This window comes from Piliocolobus tephrosceles, chromosome 4, assembly GCF_002776525.5.
Source record: "Piliocolobus tephrosceles isolate RC106 chromosome 4, ASM277652v3, whole genome shotgun sequence".
Lineage (NCBI taxonomy): Eukaryota > Metazoa > Chordata > Mammalia > Primates > Cercopithecidae > Piliocolobus > Piliocolobus tephrosceles.
The window spans coordinates 65,723,947-65,738,605 of record NC_045437.1 but is presented as its reverse complement, the minus strand read 5'-3'; the positions used below and the strand labels follow the sequence as shown (position 1 = coordinate 65,738,605).

At 40.0% G+C, this 14,659-nt stretch overlaps 1 long non-coding RNA gene across 1 annotated transcript in view; it reads right to left on the bottom strand.

The window, feature by feature from the left end:
* Positions 1 to 7,630: 7,630 nt before the first annotated feature.
* LOC111541570 overlaps positions 7,631 to 14,659 on the bottom strand; it is a 46,345-nt gene continuing 39,316 nt past the window's right edge. Inside the window, exons 5-6 of the long non-coding RNA XR_002731305.1 lie at positions 9,912 to 10,021; positions 7,631 to 8,862 (exon numbers count right to left, since the gene is read on the bottom strand). This is a non-coding gene — a long non-coding RNA (uncharacterized LOC111541570). The remainder of the gene's footprint in view (positions 8,863 to 9,911; positions 10,022 to 14,659) is intronic.

Here is a 14,659-nt window from a genome sequence, read left to right as displayed (position 1 = left end):
AGAGAAGTCTTTAAATGACCTGATAGAGTGGAAAACCATGGCACAAGAACTACAGGACAAATGCGCAAGCTTCAGTAACCGATTCAATCAACTGGAAGAAAGGGTATTGGTGATTGAAGATCAAATGAATGAAATGAAGTGAGAAGAGAAGTTTAGAGAAAAAAGAGTAACAAGAAATGAACAAAGCCTCCAAGAAATATGGGACTATGTGAAAAGACCAAATCTACATCTGATTGGTGCACCTGAAAGTGATGGGGAGAATGGAACCAAGTTGGAAACTTGGTTGGAAAACACTCTGCAGGATATCATCCAGGAGAACTTCCCCAACCTAGCAAGGCAGGTCAACATCCAAATTCAGGAAATACAGAGAACATCACAAAGATACTACTCGAGAAGAGCAACCCCAAGACACATAATTTTCAGATTCACCAAACTTGAAAGGAAGGAAAAAATGTCAAGGGCAGCCAGAGAGAAAGGTTGGGTTACCCACAAAGGGGAGCCCATCAGACTAACAGCAGATATCTTGGCAGAAACTTCACAAGTCAGAAGAGAGTTGGGGCCAATATTCAACATTCTTAAAGAAAATAATTTTCAACCCAGAATTTCATATCCAGCCAAATTAAGTTTCATAAGCGAAGGAGAAATAAAACCTTTTACAGACAAGCAAATGGTGAGAGATTTCGTCACCACCAGGCCTGCCCTACAGGAGATCCTGAGGGAAGCACTAAACATGGAAAGGAACAACCGGTACCAGACACTGCAAATACATGCCAAAATGTAAACACCATCAATGCTAGGAAGAAACTGCATCAACTAGCGAGCAAAATAATGAGCTAACATCATAATGACAGGATCAAATTCACACATAACAATATTAACCTTAAATGTAAATGGGCTAAATATTCCAATTAAAAGACACAGAATGGCAAATTGGACAGAGTCAAGACCCATCAGTGTGCTGTATTCAGGAGACCCATCTCACATGCAGATACACACATAGGCTCAAAATAAAGGGATGGAGGAAGATCTACCAAGGAAATGGAAAACAAAAAAAAAAAGCAGGGGTTGCAATCCTAGTCTCTGATAAAACAGACTTTAAACCATCAAAGATCAAAAGAGACAAAGAAGGCCATTACATAATGGTAAAGGGATCAATTCAACAGGAAGAGCTAACTATCCTAAATATATATGCACCCAATACAGGAGCACCCAGATTCATAAAGCAAGTCCTTAGAGACTTACAAAGAGACTTAGACTCCTACACAATAATAATGGGGGACTTTAACACCCCACTGTCAACATTAGAAAGATCAACAAGACACAAAGTTAGCAAGGATATCCCAGAACTGAACGCAGCTCTGCACCAAGTAGATCTAATAGACATCTACAGAACTCTCCACCCCAAATTAACAGAATATACATTCTTCTCAGCAGCACATCGCACTTATTCCAAAATTGACCACATAGTTGGAAGTAAAGTTCCTTAACAAACGTAAAAGAACAGAAATTATAACAAACTGTCTCTCAGATGACAGTGCAATCAAACTAGAACTCAGGATTAAGAAACTCACTCAAGACTACTCAGCTACATGGAAAGTGAACAACCTGCTCCTGAATGACTACTGGGTATTAATGAAACAAAGGCAGAAATAAAGATGTTCTTTGAAACCAATGAGAACGAAGATACAACATACCAGAATCTCTGGGGCACATTGAAAGCAATGTGTAGAGGGAAATTTATAGCACTAAACGCCCACAAGAGAAAGCAGGAAAGATTTAAAATTGACACACTAACATCACAATTAAAAGAACTAGAGAAGCAAGAGCAAACACATTCAAAAGCTAGCAGAAGGCAAGAAATAACTAAGATCAGAGCAGAACTGAAGGAGATAGAGACACAAAAAAGCTTCAAAAAAAATGAATGAATCCAGGAGCTGGTTTTTTGAAAAGATCGATAAAACTGATAGACCACTAGCAGGACTAATAAAGAATAAAAGAGAGAAGAATCAAATAGACATAAAAAAAAATGATAAAGGGGATATCACCACCAACCCCACAGAAATACACACTACCATCAGAGAATACTATGAACACCTGTATGCAAATAAAGTAGAAAACCTAGAAGAAATGGATAAATTCCTGGACACATAGACTCTCCCAAGACTAAACCAGGAAGAAGTTGAATCCCTGAATAGACCAAAAACAGGCTCTGAAACTTAGGCAATAATTAATAGCCTACCAACCAAAAAAAGTCCAGGACCAGACGGATTCACAGCCGAATTCTACCAGAGGTACAAGGAGGAGCTGGTGCCATTCCTTCTGAAATGATTCCAATCAGTAGAAAAAGAGAGAATCCTCCCTCACTCATTTTATGAGGCCAACATCATCCTGATACCAAAGCCTGGCAGAGACACAACAAAAAAAGAGAATTTTAGACCAATATCCCTGATGAACATCGATGCAAAAATCCTCAATAAAATACTGGCAAACCGGATCCAGCAGCACATCAAAAAGCTTATCCACCATGATCAAGTGGGCTTCATCCCTGGGATGCAAGGCTGGTTCAACATATGCAAATCAATAAATGTAATCCAGCACATAAACAGAACCAAAGGCAAAAACCACATGATTATCTCAATAGATGTACAAAAGGCCTTTGACAAAATTCAGCAGCCCTTCATGCTAAAAAAACTCTCAATAAATTCGGTATTGATGGAACGTATCTCAAAATAATAAGAGCTATTTATGACAAACCCACCGTCAATATCATACTGAATGGGCAAAATCTGGAAGCATTCCCTTTGAAAACTGGCACAAGACAGGGATGCCCTCCTCACCACTCCTATTCAACATAGTGTTGGAAGTTCTGGCCAGGGCAATCAGGCAAGAGAAAGAAATAAAGGGTATTCAATCAGGAAAAGAAGAAGTCAAATTGACCCCTTTTGCAGATGACATGATTGTATGTTTAGAAAACCCCATCATCTCAGCCCAAAATCTCCTTAAGCTGATAAGCAACTTTAGCAAAGTCTCAGGATACAAAATCAATGTGCAAAAACCACAAGCATTCCTATATACCAATAACAAACAGACAGTCAAATCATGAGTGAACACCCATTCACAATTGCTTCAAATAGAAAAAAATACCTAGGAATCCAACTTACAAGGGATGTGAAGGACCTCTTCAAAGAGAACTACAAACTACTGCTCAATGAAATAAAACAGGACAAAAACAAATGGAAGAACATTCCATGCTCATTGATAGAAAGAATCAATATCGTGAAAATGGCGATACTGTCCAAGGTAATTTATAGATTCAATGCCATCCCCATTCAGCTACCGATGACTTTCTTCACAGAATTGGAAAAAAAGTACTTTAAAGTTTATATGGAACTAAAAAAGAGCCTGCATTGCCAAGACAATCCTAAGCAAAAAGAACAAAGCTGGCGGCATCATGCTCCCTGACTTCAAACTATACTACAAGGTTACAGTAACCAACACAGCATGGTACTGGTACCAAAACAGAGATATAGACCAATGGAACAGAACAGAGGCCTCAGAAATAATACTACACATCTACAACCATCTGATCTTTGACAAACCTGACAAAAAAAAGAAATGGGGAAAGGATTCCCTATTTAATAAGTGGTGCTGGGAAAACTGGCTAGCCATAAGTAGAAAACTGAAACTGGATCCCTTCCTTACAGCTTATACAAAAATGAATTCAAGATGGATTAGAGACTTAAATGTTAGACCTAATATCATAAAAACCCTAGAAGAAAACCTAGGCAATACCTTTCAGGACACAGGCATAGGCAAGGACTTCATGGCTAAGACACCAAAAGCAATTGCAACAAAAGCCAAAATTGACAAATGGGATCTAATTAAACTAAAGAGCTTCTGCACAGCAAAAGAAACTACCATCAGAGTGAACAGGCAACCTACAGAAAGGGAGAAAATGTTTGCAATCTACTCATCTGACAAAGGGCTACTATCCAGAACCTATAAAGAACTTAATCAAATTTACAAGAAAAAAAACACCCCATCAAAAAGTGGGCAAAGGATATGAACAGACACTTCTCAAAAGAAAACATTTATACAGCCAGCAGACACATGAAAAAATGCTCATCATCACTGGCCATCAGAGAACTGCAAATCAAAACCACAGTGAGATACCATCTCACACCAGTTAGAATGGTGATCATTAAAAAGTCAGGAAACAATAGGTGCTGGAGAGGATGTGGAGCAACAGGAACACTTCTACACTGTTGGGGACTGTAAACTAGTTCAGCCATTGTGGAAGACAGTGTGGCGATTCCTCAAGGATCTAGAACTAGAAATACCATTTGACCTAGCCATCCCATTACTAGGGATATACCCAAAGGATTATAAGTCATGCTGCTATAAAGACACATGCACATGTATGTTTATTGCAGCACTATACACAATAGCAAAGACTTGAAACCAACCCAAACATCCATCGATGACAGACTGGATTAAGAAAATGTGGCACATATACACCATGGAATACTATGCAGTCATAAAAAAGGATGAGTGTATGTCCTTTGTAGGGACATGGATGAAGCTGGAAACCATCATTCTCAGCTAACTATCGCAAGGACAGAAAACCAAACACCACATGTTCTCACTCATAGTTGGGAACTGAACAATGAGAACACTTGGACACAGGAAGGGGAACATCACACACTGGGGCCTGTCATGGGGTGGGGGGAGGTGGGAGAGATAGCATTAGGAGATATTGCTAATGTAAATGATGAATTAATGGGTGTAGCACACCAGCATGGCACATGTATACATATGTAACAAACCTGCACATTGTGCACATGTACCCTAGAACTTAAAGTATATAAAAAATATAAATAAATAAATAACAAAACAAACAACAACAAAAAGAAACACAAAAGATAAAAAGTAAGGAATCAGTGCATACTGTTAGTGAAACTCACCTAATCACAAAGGAAAACAGCAAGAGAGGAAGAAAGGAACAAAGGATCAAGGAAACACTCAAAAAACAATAAAATGGCAGTAATATATTCTTACATACCAATAATTACCTTAAATGTAAATGAATTAAACTCTTGAATTAAAATACATAGAATGGATAAATGGATAAAGCAGGACTCAATCACATGCTACTTACAAAGTACTCACTTCACCTTTATGGACAAACCGAAGATGTGAAGAAACGAAAAAAAGATATTCCATGCAACTGGAACCCAAAAGAGACAGGATTTGCTATACTTATATCAAATAAAATATACTTTAAGGTAAAAAAACTGTAAAATGAGACAAGGAATTTCATTATATAATAATAAAGAGGTCAATTCATAAGATAATATACAGTTGTAAATATAAATGCACCCAGCATCAGAGTACCTAACTATATAAATCAAATATTAATAGATCTGAAGAAAGAGAAAGACTATAATACAATAATAGTGGGGGACTTTCACATCCCACTTTCAGCAATGGACTCATCATTCAGGCAGAAAATCAGTAATGAAATATCAAATGTAAACTATACCTTAGACCAAATAAAACTAATAGACACATATAGAACATTTCATATGACTGCAGAATACATATTCTTCTCAAGCACACATGGAATATGATCTACGATAGATCATATGTTAAGCCACAAAACAAGTCTTAAAAATGTAAGAAGTCTTAAATCATATCAAGTATCATGTTTTTACCACAATGGTAGGAAAGTACCTATCAATGTCAGGAGAAATTTTGGGAAATTCACAAATACATAGAAATTGAGCAACATTTTCCTAAACAATGAATGGGTCAAAGAAGGACTTTAAAAAGAAATGAAAAAACATTAAGATAAATGAAAGTATACATAAAACATAGCAAAACTTACAGGGTGCAGCAAAACCACTTTTAAGAGGTAATGTTACAGCAGTAAATACCTATATCAAAAAGAACAAGGCCACATAAGCAAGCTAATGTTACACCTCAAGGAACCAGACAAAGAACAACAAACTAAGCTCAAAGTTAGTAGAAGAAAGGAAATAATAAAGATCACAACAAAAATAAATGAAATAGAGACTAGAAAAACAACAGAAAAGATCAATGAAACTAAGGGTTGGTTTTTCGAAAAGAGGACACTGACAAACTTTTAGATAGACGAAGAATAGAAGACTCAAAGTTGTAAATGAAAAAGTAGACATTACAACTAAAGTATAAATAATCATGAGACTATTTTACACTATTATTCATTAGTGAATAATTATACACTAATGAATTGGAAAACGTAGAAAAAACATAAATTCCTAGATGCATACAGGCTATCAAGGCTGAATCATGAAGAAAATCTGAACAAAGCAATAATGGGTAAGAGAATTGAATCAGTAATAAAAAGCTTCCCATCAAAGGAAAGCCCAGGACTGGACGGCTTCACTGCTGAGTTCTACAAAATAGTAAAAAGAATACAAATCCGGCCGGGCGCGGTGGCTCAAGCCTGTAATCCCAGCACTTTGGGAGGCGGAGACGGGCGGATCACGAGGTCAGGAGATCGAGACCATTCTGGCTAACACGGTGAAACCCCGTCTCTACTAAAAATACAAAAAAACTAGCCGGGGGAGGTGGCGGGCGCCTGGAGTCCCAGCTACTCGGGAGGCTGAGGCAGGAGAATGGCGGGATCCCGGGAGGCGGAGCTTGCAGTGAGCCGAGATCGCGCCACTGCACTCCAGCCTGGGCGACACAGTGAGACTCCGTCTCAAAAAAAAAAAAAAAAAGAATACAAATCCTTCTCAAGCTTTTCCCAAAACTGAAGAGAAGGAAATACTTCCCAATTTATTGAACAAGGCCAGCATTACTATTATATCAAAGTCAGACAAAGATACTAGAAGAAAAGAAAATTACAGGCCAATTTCCCTGATGAACATAGGTGCAAAAGTCCTCAAAAAAATACTAGCAAACTGAATTCAACAGCACATTAAAAAGTATCATAAACCAACCAGGGGTGGTGTCTCACACCTGTAATCCCAGCACTTTGGGAGGCTGAGGCAGGTGGATCACCTGAAATCGGGAGTCTAAGACCTGCCTGGCCAACATGGTGAAACCCCGTCTCTACTAAAAATGCAAAAATTAGCTGGGTGTGGTGCACGTGCCTGTAGTCCCAGCTACTCAGGAAGCTGAGGCAAGAGAATTGCTTGAATCTGGGTGGTGGAGGTTGCAGACAAGGATCTCCACTCTTGTCACTTCTACTCCACATAGTACTGAAAATCCTAGCTTGAGCAATCAGGGAAAGGAAAGAAATAAAAAGCACCTACATCAGAAAGGAAGAAATTAAACTGTTCTTGGCTTGCAGACAACATGATCTTATATATAGAAAGCTCTAAAGTCTCCATCAAAAAACTGTTAAAACTAATACATGAATTTGATAAAGTTGTAGAGTACATTTGAGCTAAATACACTGTGGTATCCTGTGTATTTAATCCTAGAAATAAAATGGGCATTGATGAAAACACTGTTCACATTTGAGTAAAGTCTGTTGTTAATAGCAAAATACCAATGTTAATTTCTCAGTTTTGAAAATGGTAGCATGATTATGTAAGATGTTAACATTAGGAGAAACTGAGTGAAAGGCATACAGAAACTCTTTGTACCTTCCTTGCAACTTTAATGTAAATCTAACATAAATTATTGCAAAATTTAAATTTTTTTAATCATATGGAAATTTTATATACAATTAATTATCTTATTTTTATCTGTGACATAAAGAAAATGATACATTTTGAATATGTTCTTTTATGGGCCATGAGAACTCAACTCAGTTCACTTTCAAGGACTGACACAAATATTACATTTGAAAGGAAAGTAGTGGGGAACAGTATCAGATGAAAGTTATGTTCTTATAAAAGAAAACTTGAAGATTGTAGAAGAAATGTATTTCCCGTCCCAAATCAATTGACTGGCATTGCTAAGTGGCAAAGAATCATAGAAGGAGTAAAATAAAATGGGCTAAAATGCTTAGTTGCTGGTGCTATTTCTCCTTTTGCAACGAAATCTTGGTATGCCCAAGGCAGTGAATGCCATGTGGGATCCCATTCCCTTCTCTTCTACAGAAAGAAGAATGAGGAAAAAAGCAGGAGTAGATTCTGCTGGTTCTAGGGCCCTAACACACATTAGTCCCAATAAGAACACCACTTCCTGTCACTGGACAGGCAATGCCACTAAACCATAAGAAAAGCTACTTTGCAAAAGCAAAATTTCAGGTGAACACAACAAGTCAAAATAACCAGGAAGTCAACATTTTCCACAAGCAAGAAGCTGTATATAGACAACTAAAATCCTTCAGGGTATTTGGTTTAGAAAAAAATTCCACCAGCACATATTTATATAACTGTTTAAAATGAAGTCAAAATATTTCTGGAGCTCTTTGCTGGATAAGAAATTGTTTGTATTTATCTGCTATTCCATATCATGTTTTTCATTTAAGAATATCAAAAGTGTTCCATTTGTATGTCTTCATCTATTCATAGAGCAGGGGGAAATGTGTTCAGAGAGACTTGAAGCTAAGTGGGCAAATCTTTACAAGCTGTTGGGAAAAGATTACCCAAAAAATAGACTCCACACAGCCTCCCCACATCTACTTTTTACTTGCTAGACTGCCCCTTTGGAAGTGCCTATGAACTTCATGTGACATTTTAGGGATACAAAATCAACCCTGACCCTCACTGACTGCCAAGAAAGTACGTGGAGAGCCTTATTTTTTTCCTTTGGTCATACTCCACCATGTGAGGCTGAGATTCCCTAGAAAGAAGCTCTGATAACGTCAATGCCTGTTCTTTTTGATATCCTCTTTTTGAACAGTTGCTTCAGTTTCCTCATCTGTAAAATGAGGATAAACATATAGATCTATCTCAGGCTATTGGGTGGATTAAATAAGAGCATTATCTCAATTTTCACGGTGAGAAAGTGTATAAAGTGTTTAGTAAGCATTTGTCAAATGCGTAGATAAATTAATGAATTCTTCTACCTCTGAAAATTCATAAGTCTCTGCCATGCTCTTCCTAATACCTGGGCCACTCTTCTAAATATTGGAGGGCTGTATAGGTAGCTGGAGTACTAATTCCAGCAACTGGGCAACCAAGCACCTATCCTTAGCCTAAAACAAAACTCCAGAATATTGCCTGGCCTGCAGGTTGTGCCGTAATTTCAACCACTCTCTACTTCAAATACAACCTTGGTTCCTTTGCCCCCAGTACTATAAAGAACTTTTCCAACTTTTAACCCCCAACTGGACTATATCTTTAGAGAAATGTCTAATTAATTTGCTTCCTACGGAATTATCTGGTGCTATTAGGTTGTTTAGGTCTCAAGGTGTGTGTGCACAGTCAGCTCCGATTGAAGGGGAATTGCATAGATTCTCCAGATGGTGGGTTGCATGGCTTATTCTTTAATGTGCTAAACCCCAGTTATCAACATTAGCCCCCAAAGCACAGGAAAGAAGAGAACATGGTCATTCACAGAGTTCTGCTTTTCTCCCCTGGGAGAAACATTGGTATTTTGTTATTAACAACAGACTTTACTCAAATGTGAACAGGGTTTTCATTAATGCCCATTTTTATTTCTAGGGTTCAGCCAAAGTGAGAGATTTTGACACATTGCCTTCCTCATCTAGAAAACTGGCATACTTCTCTCTGTTTACCCTGGGCTTGCCCTGCTCAGCCAGTCTGGGCCTCCTGGACAAACACAACTCAGGGTGAGTCCCTCATCCCCAGCCTTCTGAATCTGGCAGAGTCACAAACCATGCCCGCCTCCCTGCCCACACCTCAATCTTCTCAGATCCTCCCTGTGTTGAACCCTTAGTGCTGCCACTTGCTTGTTCTTGTCCCCTGACCAGATCATATGTCCCTGCCACCCAGTCCTCTCCTCACCCATCTCCTCTTTACCTTCATTTGGTCCCCCGTCTATAAGCAGGCCAGGTTGTAGCCTCCAAAGTTCAGAACTGAGGCCTGGGCATCAGAAGGCTGCTGTTGTAGGATATCTGAGTTTGATCCAAATATGTGGGGTGAGAGTCAGAGGCAGCTCTGGTTTCATTTTGAAGTTTCATTTTGCCAGCAACAGAAACTATGTCTGACTTACGCAGAAAATACACTTTTTTCAAAGGATATGAGGTAGCTCACAAACTCTTCAAGAATACTGGGCTTAGAAGACAGCTGGGAGCAGAGACTCAAGACCAGTGAGGCTCTCCAGTTCCCATGGAACACGGGGAGCTGAATGTTGGCAGTATTGCCCCCTCTACAACCAAATGGGTTCTCTCCTGTTTCTGCTTCTTTGTGCCACTGGCTCCCTGTTCAAAGGCTGGGGTGATGCATCTGAGGGATCCACCCTAAGGTACACGCCTACACTTCAGCTGCAGGGAGGGCTAGTGAAGGGGGTTTTCTGGTCTTTAGAGAGGAAATTTCTCAAACACAAAAGGTAGTTCATATACTAGGTAGCCAAAAATGACAAATGTCAATTGCATTTGTCTCACCATTTTCCATTCTGTTTCTCATTCCTGTTTCCTGAAAACTAAAGCTATCACAATGTCCCATCCACCTCCCACTGCAGAATGTCCTGGAAATCTAGCCTCTGTGCTCCTATTTCCACCACAGCATGTGGTTCCCCAGCTCAGGATTTGTGGCATGACCTCCAATTTCTTCTCCAAAATTTTCCTTGTGCCAGTTTTGAAAGGAAAGGAACATCAGTACTCTCAGTTCATCCTGAAAGATGGGTAGAAAGGTATAAGCTGCCACTTCTTCTCCACTTTACACATTCCTTACCCTGAAGTTTAACACATGCTTACAAACTGTGTACACCATCATCTTAGCTTCTTCGCTTGTCTAATTCTATGATCACTGCTTTTGGAACATACAGGGGCTAAGTCCAGGTTGCTGGGAAGCCACAGGCTTATTAGAGCTAGGAGAAACCTTTCTGAGTTTGCAAAACAACAAGCCTTTAAAGAAAACATGTGCCCTTAAAGGACACTGTCACACAAAGATTCCTTTTAGGGGACATTATCCCACAAAGGCTCCTTGGATGTCAAAGTTCTTCCAGAGACTGAGAATTCAAAGGTCATCAACTGAGAGAGATATTCCTATCACCCCTCTTTGATGATCACCAGCAAAGGGCTTTGTGTTCATTCCATTCCCTTGCCAACATTTGGTTCCCAAGCTTGTCCTCTTGTATCTGTCTACCCATGTCCTGGAATGCAGCCAGCCCACCGACACTGACAGGATGGATGCTAGCTGCAGCGAGACTGCTTGTCTGCTGTACACAGAGAGGATGACAGCAGGACATCAGAACAGCTGTTGGAAGGGGAGAGGAAGTAGGCAGCTGCAAGCAGGGTGGTCAGGAGAAATGCCTCAAAGATGCCCTGAGATGCAACACATCACAAAGCACCACATCTTTAAACAGCCAACCAGGCAGAACAGCCTATTGGGAAAAGACCAGAAACATAGTTTTCCTTTCTAAATGGAAGTCTGGGTCAGGAAGTGAGTCAAAGAAGCAGAGCAGCCAAAGGAGGTTAGGACTATTGTATGCTGAGAGCAGTTCCAGTGACCAAATCAAAGGTCTTTTTCTGTGTGGGCCTCTGGAAGGTTCTCCAGGTACTCCACAGCACATAGTTCTAGATGTTTCTTGTTCTAAAGCAAAAGAAGTGGTTTCAGAATCCTTCCAATCCATCCAAACACTTCCTAGCATGTTTACACTCTATATACCACAGACAACATGCAAAGTCTTGATGGTAAGGTCACTACAAGCATTGGAACAGATATATTAGTACCTTGGCATGACCAAGAGCAAGTTCAAAGAGGGAAATCATATCAAGAAGCTCTGGCAAAGAAAGATAACAGCAATGGAGCCCAAATCCTGGCTTTAGATGCTAGCAAGCTCAAGTCTAAGGCAAAACACAGTGGATTATATCATTCTTGATGTCTACTCAGAGGAGGCTAGACAAACTTTTTCTTGCTCCTGAACTACACTTAGGTATGAGGCAGTAAGCAACTTCACTGAGGCAGTTCTGAGTGCACACACACACAGACACATATAAAGAGAGAGAAAGAGAGCGGCGCCTTTCTTATACCACCTCCCTTCCACCCCCACAACCCCCACAGCTTATCTCAAACTTTTCCGGTTTTGGTTTGAGATGGAGTTTCGCTCTTTTTGCTCAGGCTGAAGTGCAATGGTGCAGTCTAGGCTCACTGCAACCTCTGCATCCTGGATTCAAGTGATTCTACTGCCTCAGCCTTCCAAGTAGCTGAGATTACAGGCAAGCACCACCATGCCCAGCTAATTTTTGTGTTTTTAGTAGAGATGGCATTTTGCCATGTTGGCCAGGCTGGTCTCGAACTCCTGACCTCAGGTGATCCGCCCGCCTTGGCCTCCCAAAATGCTGGGATTACAGGAGTGACCCACCACGCCCAGTCTCTCAAGCTCTTTTAAAGACTGACTCTGTAAAGTTGAGTCTCTAGGGGTCCAGAGAAATATAATACAAAAATGAAGTTTTCTGGTGATCTAGGTGCTTAACATAGGGATAGCATTTGCAAGCTCCTAAAGTCACTTGTGTTTCAGATTGGGCATATTCACCCTCAAAAACCCCTTTTATTAACTTCTTCAGATCCAACTGAGTCAATTAGTTTGAAACACTTCTTGCCAACTAAACAAATGCACTTTTAAATATTTTTAAATGTTCATGTCTTATTATGAACAAATGTTTTACTGCCAACACTTTTTGAAATGTTGAAAGCCTCTCCATTGCATTAAATTCCCCTCAAGAATATCCCTTGACTTATCCTGACTTTTGACAGAAATGATTTTGCCGGAAAATATACATTTAAGGCATCTAACAAATACCATAACCCCCTCAGATTGTTGACTGAAAATCCATTTTTGTGGAGGCCCAGTGTGTGGACCATAAAGGCTGTTTCATGTGAGCAATAAAGAATCCAACTTGTATCAGCACCCTCAGGGAGGACCCCAGGCCCCTGCCTCCAGGCTGGCTAAGGCCTTTTATCTGGAAGCCCTACCCCATTTGTTCCTGTTCCATCAAGTTATCAGTCGAAACTTCTAACTTGCATATGATAAGACTTGGAAGTCGAGGCCTGGCCTAGAAGATGCTGAGGGCAGGGATGGTTTCCAAATGCTCCCAACACATTTTATTTTAAATGAGCTGCTTATCTGAGGAAGCTGTCAAGAAAGTTAAGGGCAAAAATAGCTCAATTCCTAGTAGAGATTTATTGAAAATTATTCAACTGGATGTTACTGCATATTTTAATGTGATTAAAACTAGATGTTCTTTCTGACAATACTTGTCCTGTGACTATGATTAGGAGAAGGTAAGAAGGGAGCTGAGGGGTGAGCCATGCTCAGAATAATATGTAAAGTAAAAAGAACCAAGAAAGGGAAGGAGCCAGATGATTCTGGATCTGGCCAAAACAGGTCCCTACCCACACAAGATAGACTATAAAGATGGTAGGAGGTGTGGTCATGAAAGGTCAAAATATAGAACGAGGTGGAAGGGAGGTAAAAGAGACAAGTTCTGGAAAAGTGCAGGTTCTTCACAATCGTAGAAAGAGTTTTAAACAAGTGATGCTGGGCTGCTGGCTTTTCCACTCCCACTGCTTTATTTCTAAATCTACGCTGCTTACAACTTTTTTCCTTTCATAATACAAATAAAGTTAAACCATAGATTTCTTTGGAAATCACTGAGAAAGTTATAACACTGATATTAAATTCACATATGCCAAAACATACAAATCCTATATTGAGTGATCAAGAAATAATATCTTATTATCCACCTGGAAGGGCCCAAGAGTTTGGTTAGCAAGGTGCAGTAGCCCTTTGAGTAGTTGTCAATGTGAGGGCCTGTGATGAAGACAGAGATGACAGAAGAAAGCTGCCCCATTTCTCTTTCCTTTCTATGGTGAGGAGGCAATTGTAGCAACCTGCTGTGTAAGGGTCTGTGTGGGGAGGTCCACACATGGCAGAGTCAGGCCCTTCACCTTTCTTCCCCAGTCACCAGCAGCCAAGGAGTGATTGCTTTCTCCTTTTAACAGGAAGCAGTACTGGGCCAATTCTGAATTTCTGCAAGAGTGCCAACATGTGTTCACACATTTAAAAGCAAAAGGTAGTAGAGGCTGCTCCTATGGAGATATCCTGCTGGCCACCTGTGTCCAGAAGCTGGCTACCTTCTCAGATACTCATTCAATTCCTTCACCAGTTACCTATCTGGGATCTCCTGTGTCCTCAGTTTGAGATGCTGTGGGGTAGATGTTAAGCAGCATGATCTGCTGGCCCAGCAACACAGACTGGACTGCAGCCATACAGGGTGATTATATAGGTTGGCGCAAAAGTAATTGCGGTTTTTGCCATTGTAATGGTAATACAATCTTGAGTGCTGGCCCTTCCTAGAGAGACTCTTATCACACAAAGCCTCTGTTAAATTCCTAGACAAAACACCTGGCCTCAGGGTTTTAAGTTCCCTTTGTGGGAGTCCTTATCTTTTTCTTAACTGTAATATTAGAGGGTTGATGATGCTGATACTAGAATTTACATTCCATACAAATACCTAAGTGCTTTGTATAATGAATGTACTAGTCAGGACATGCACATGATAAATTGGAAAATTATTGAGCATCATCAA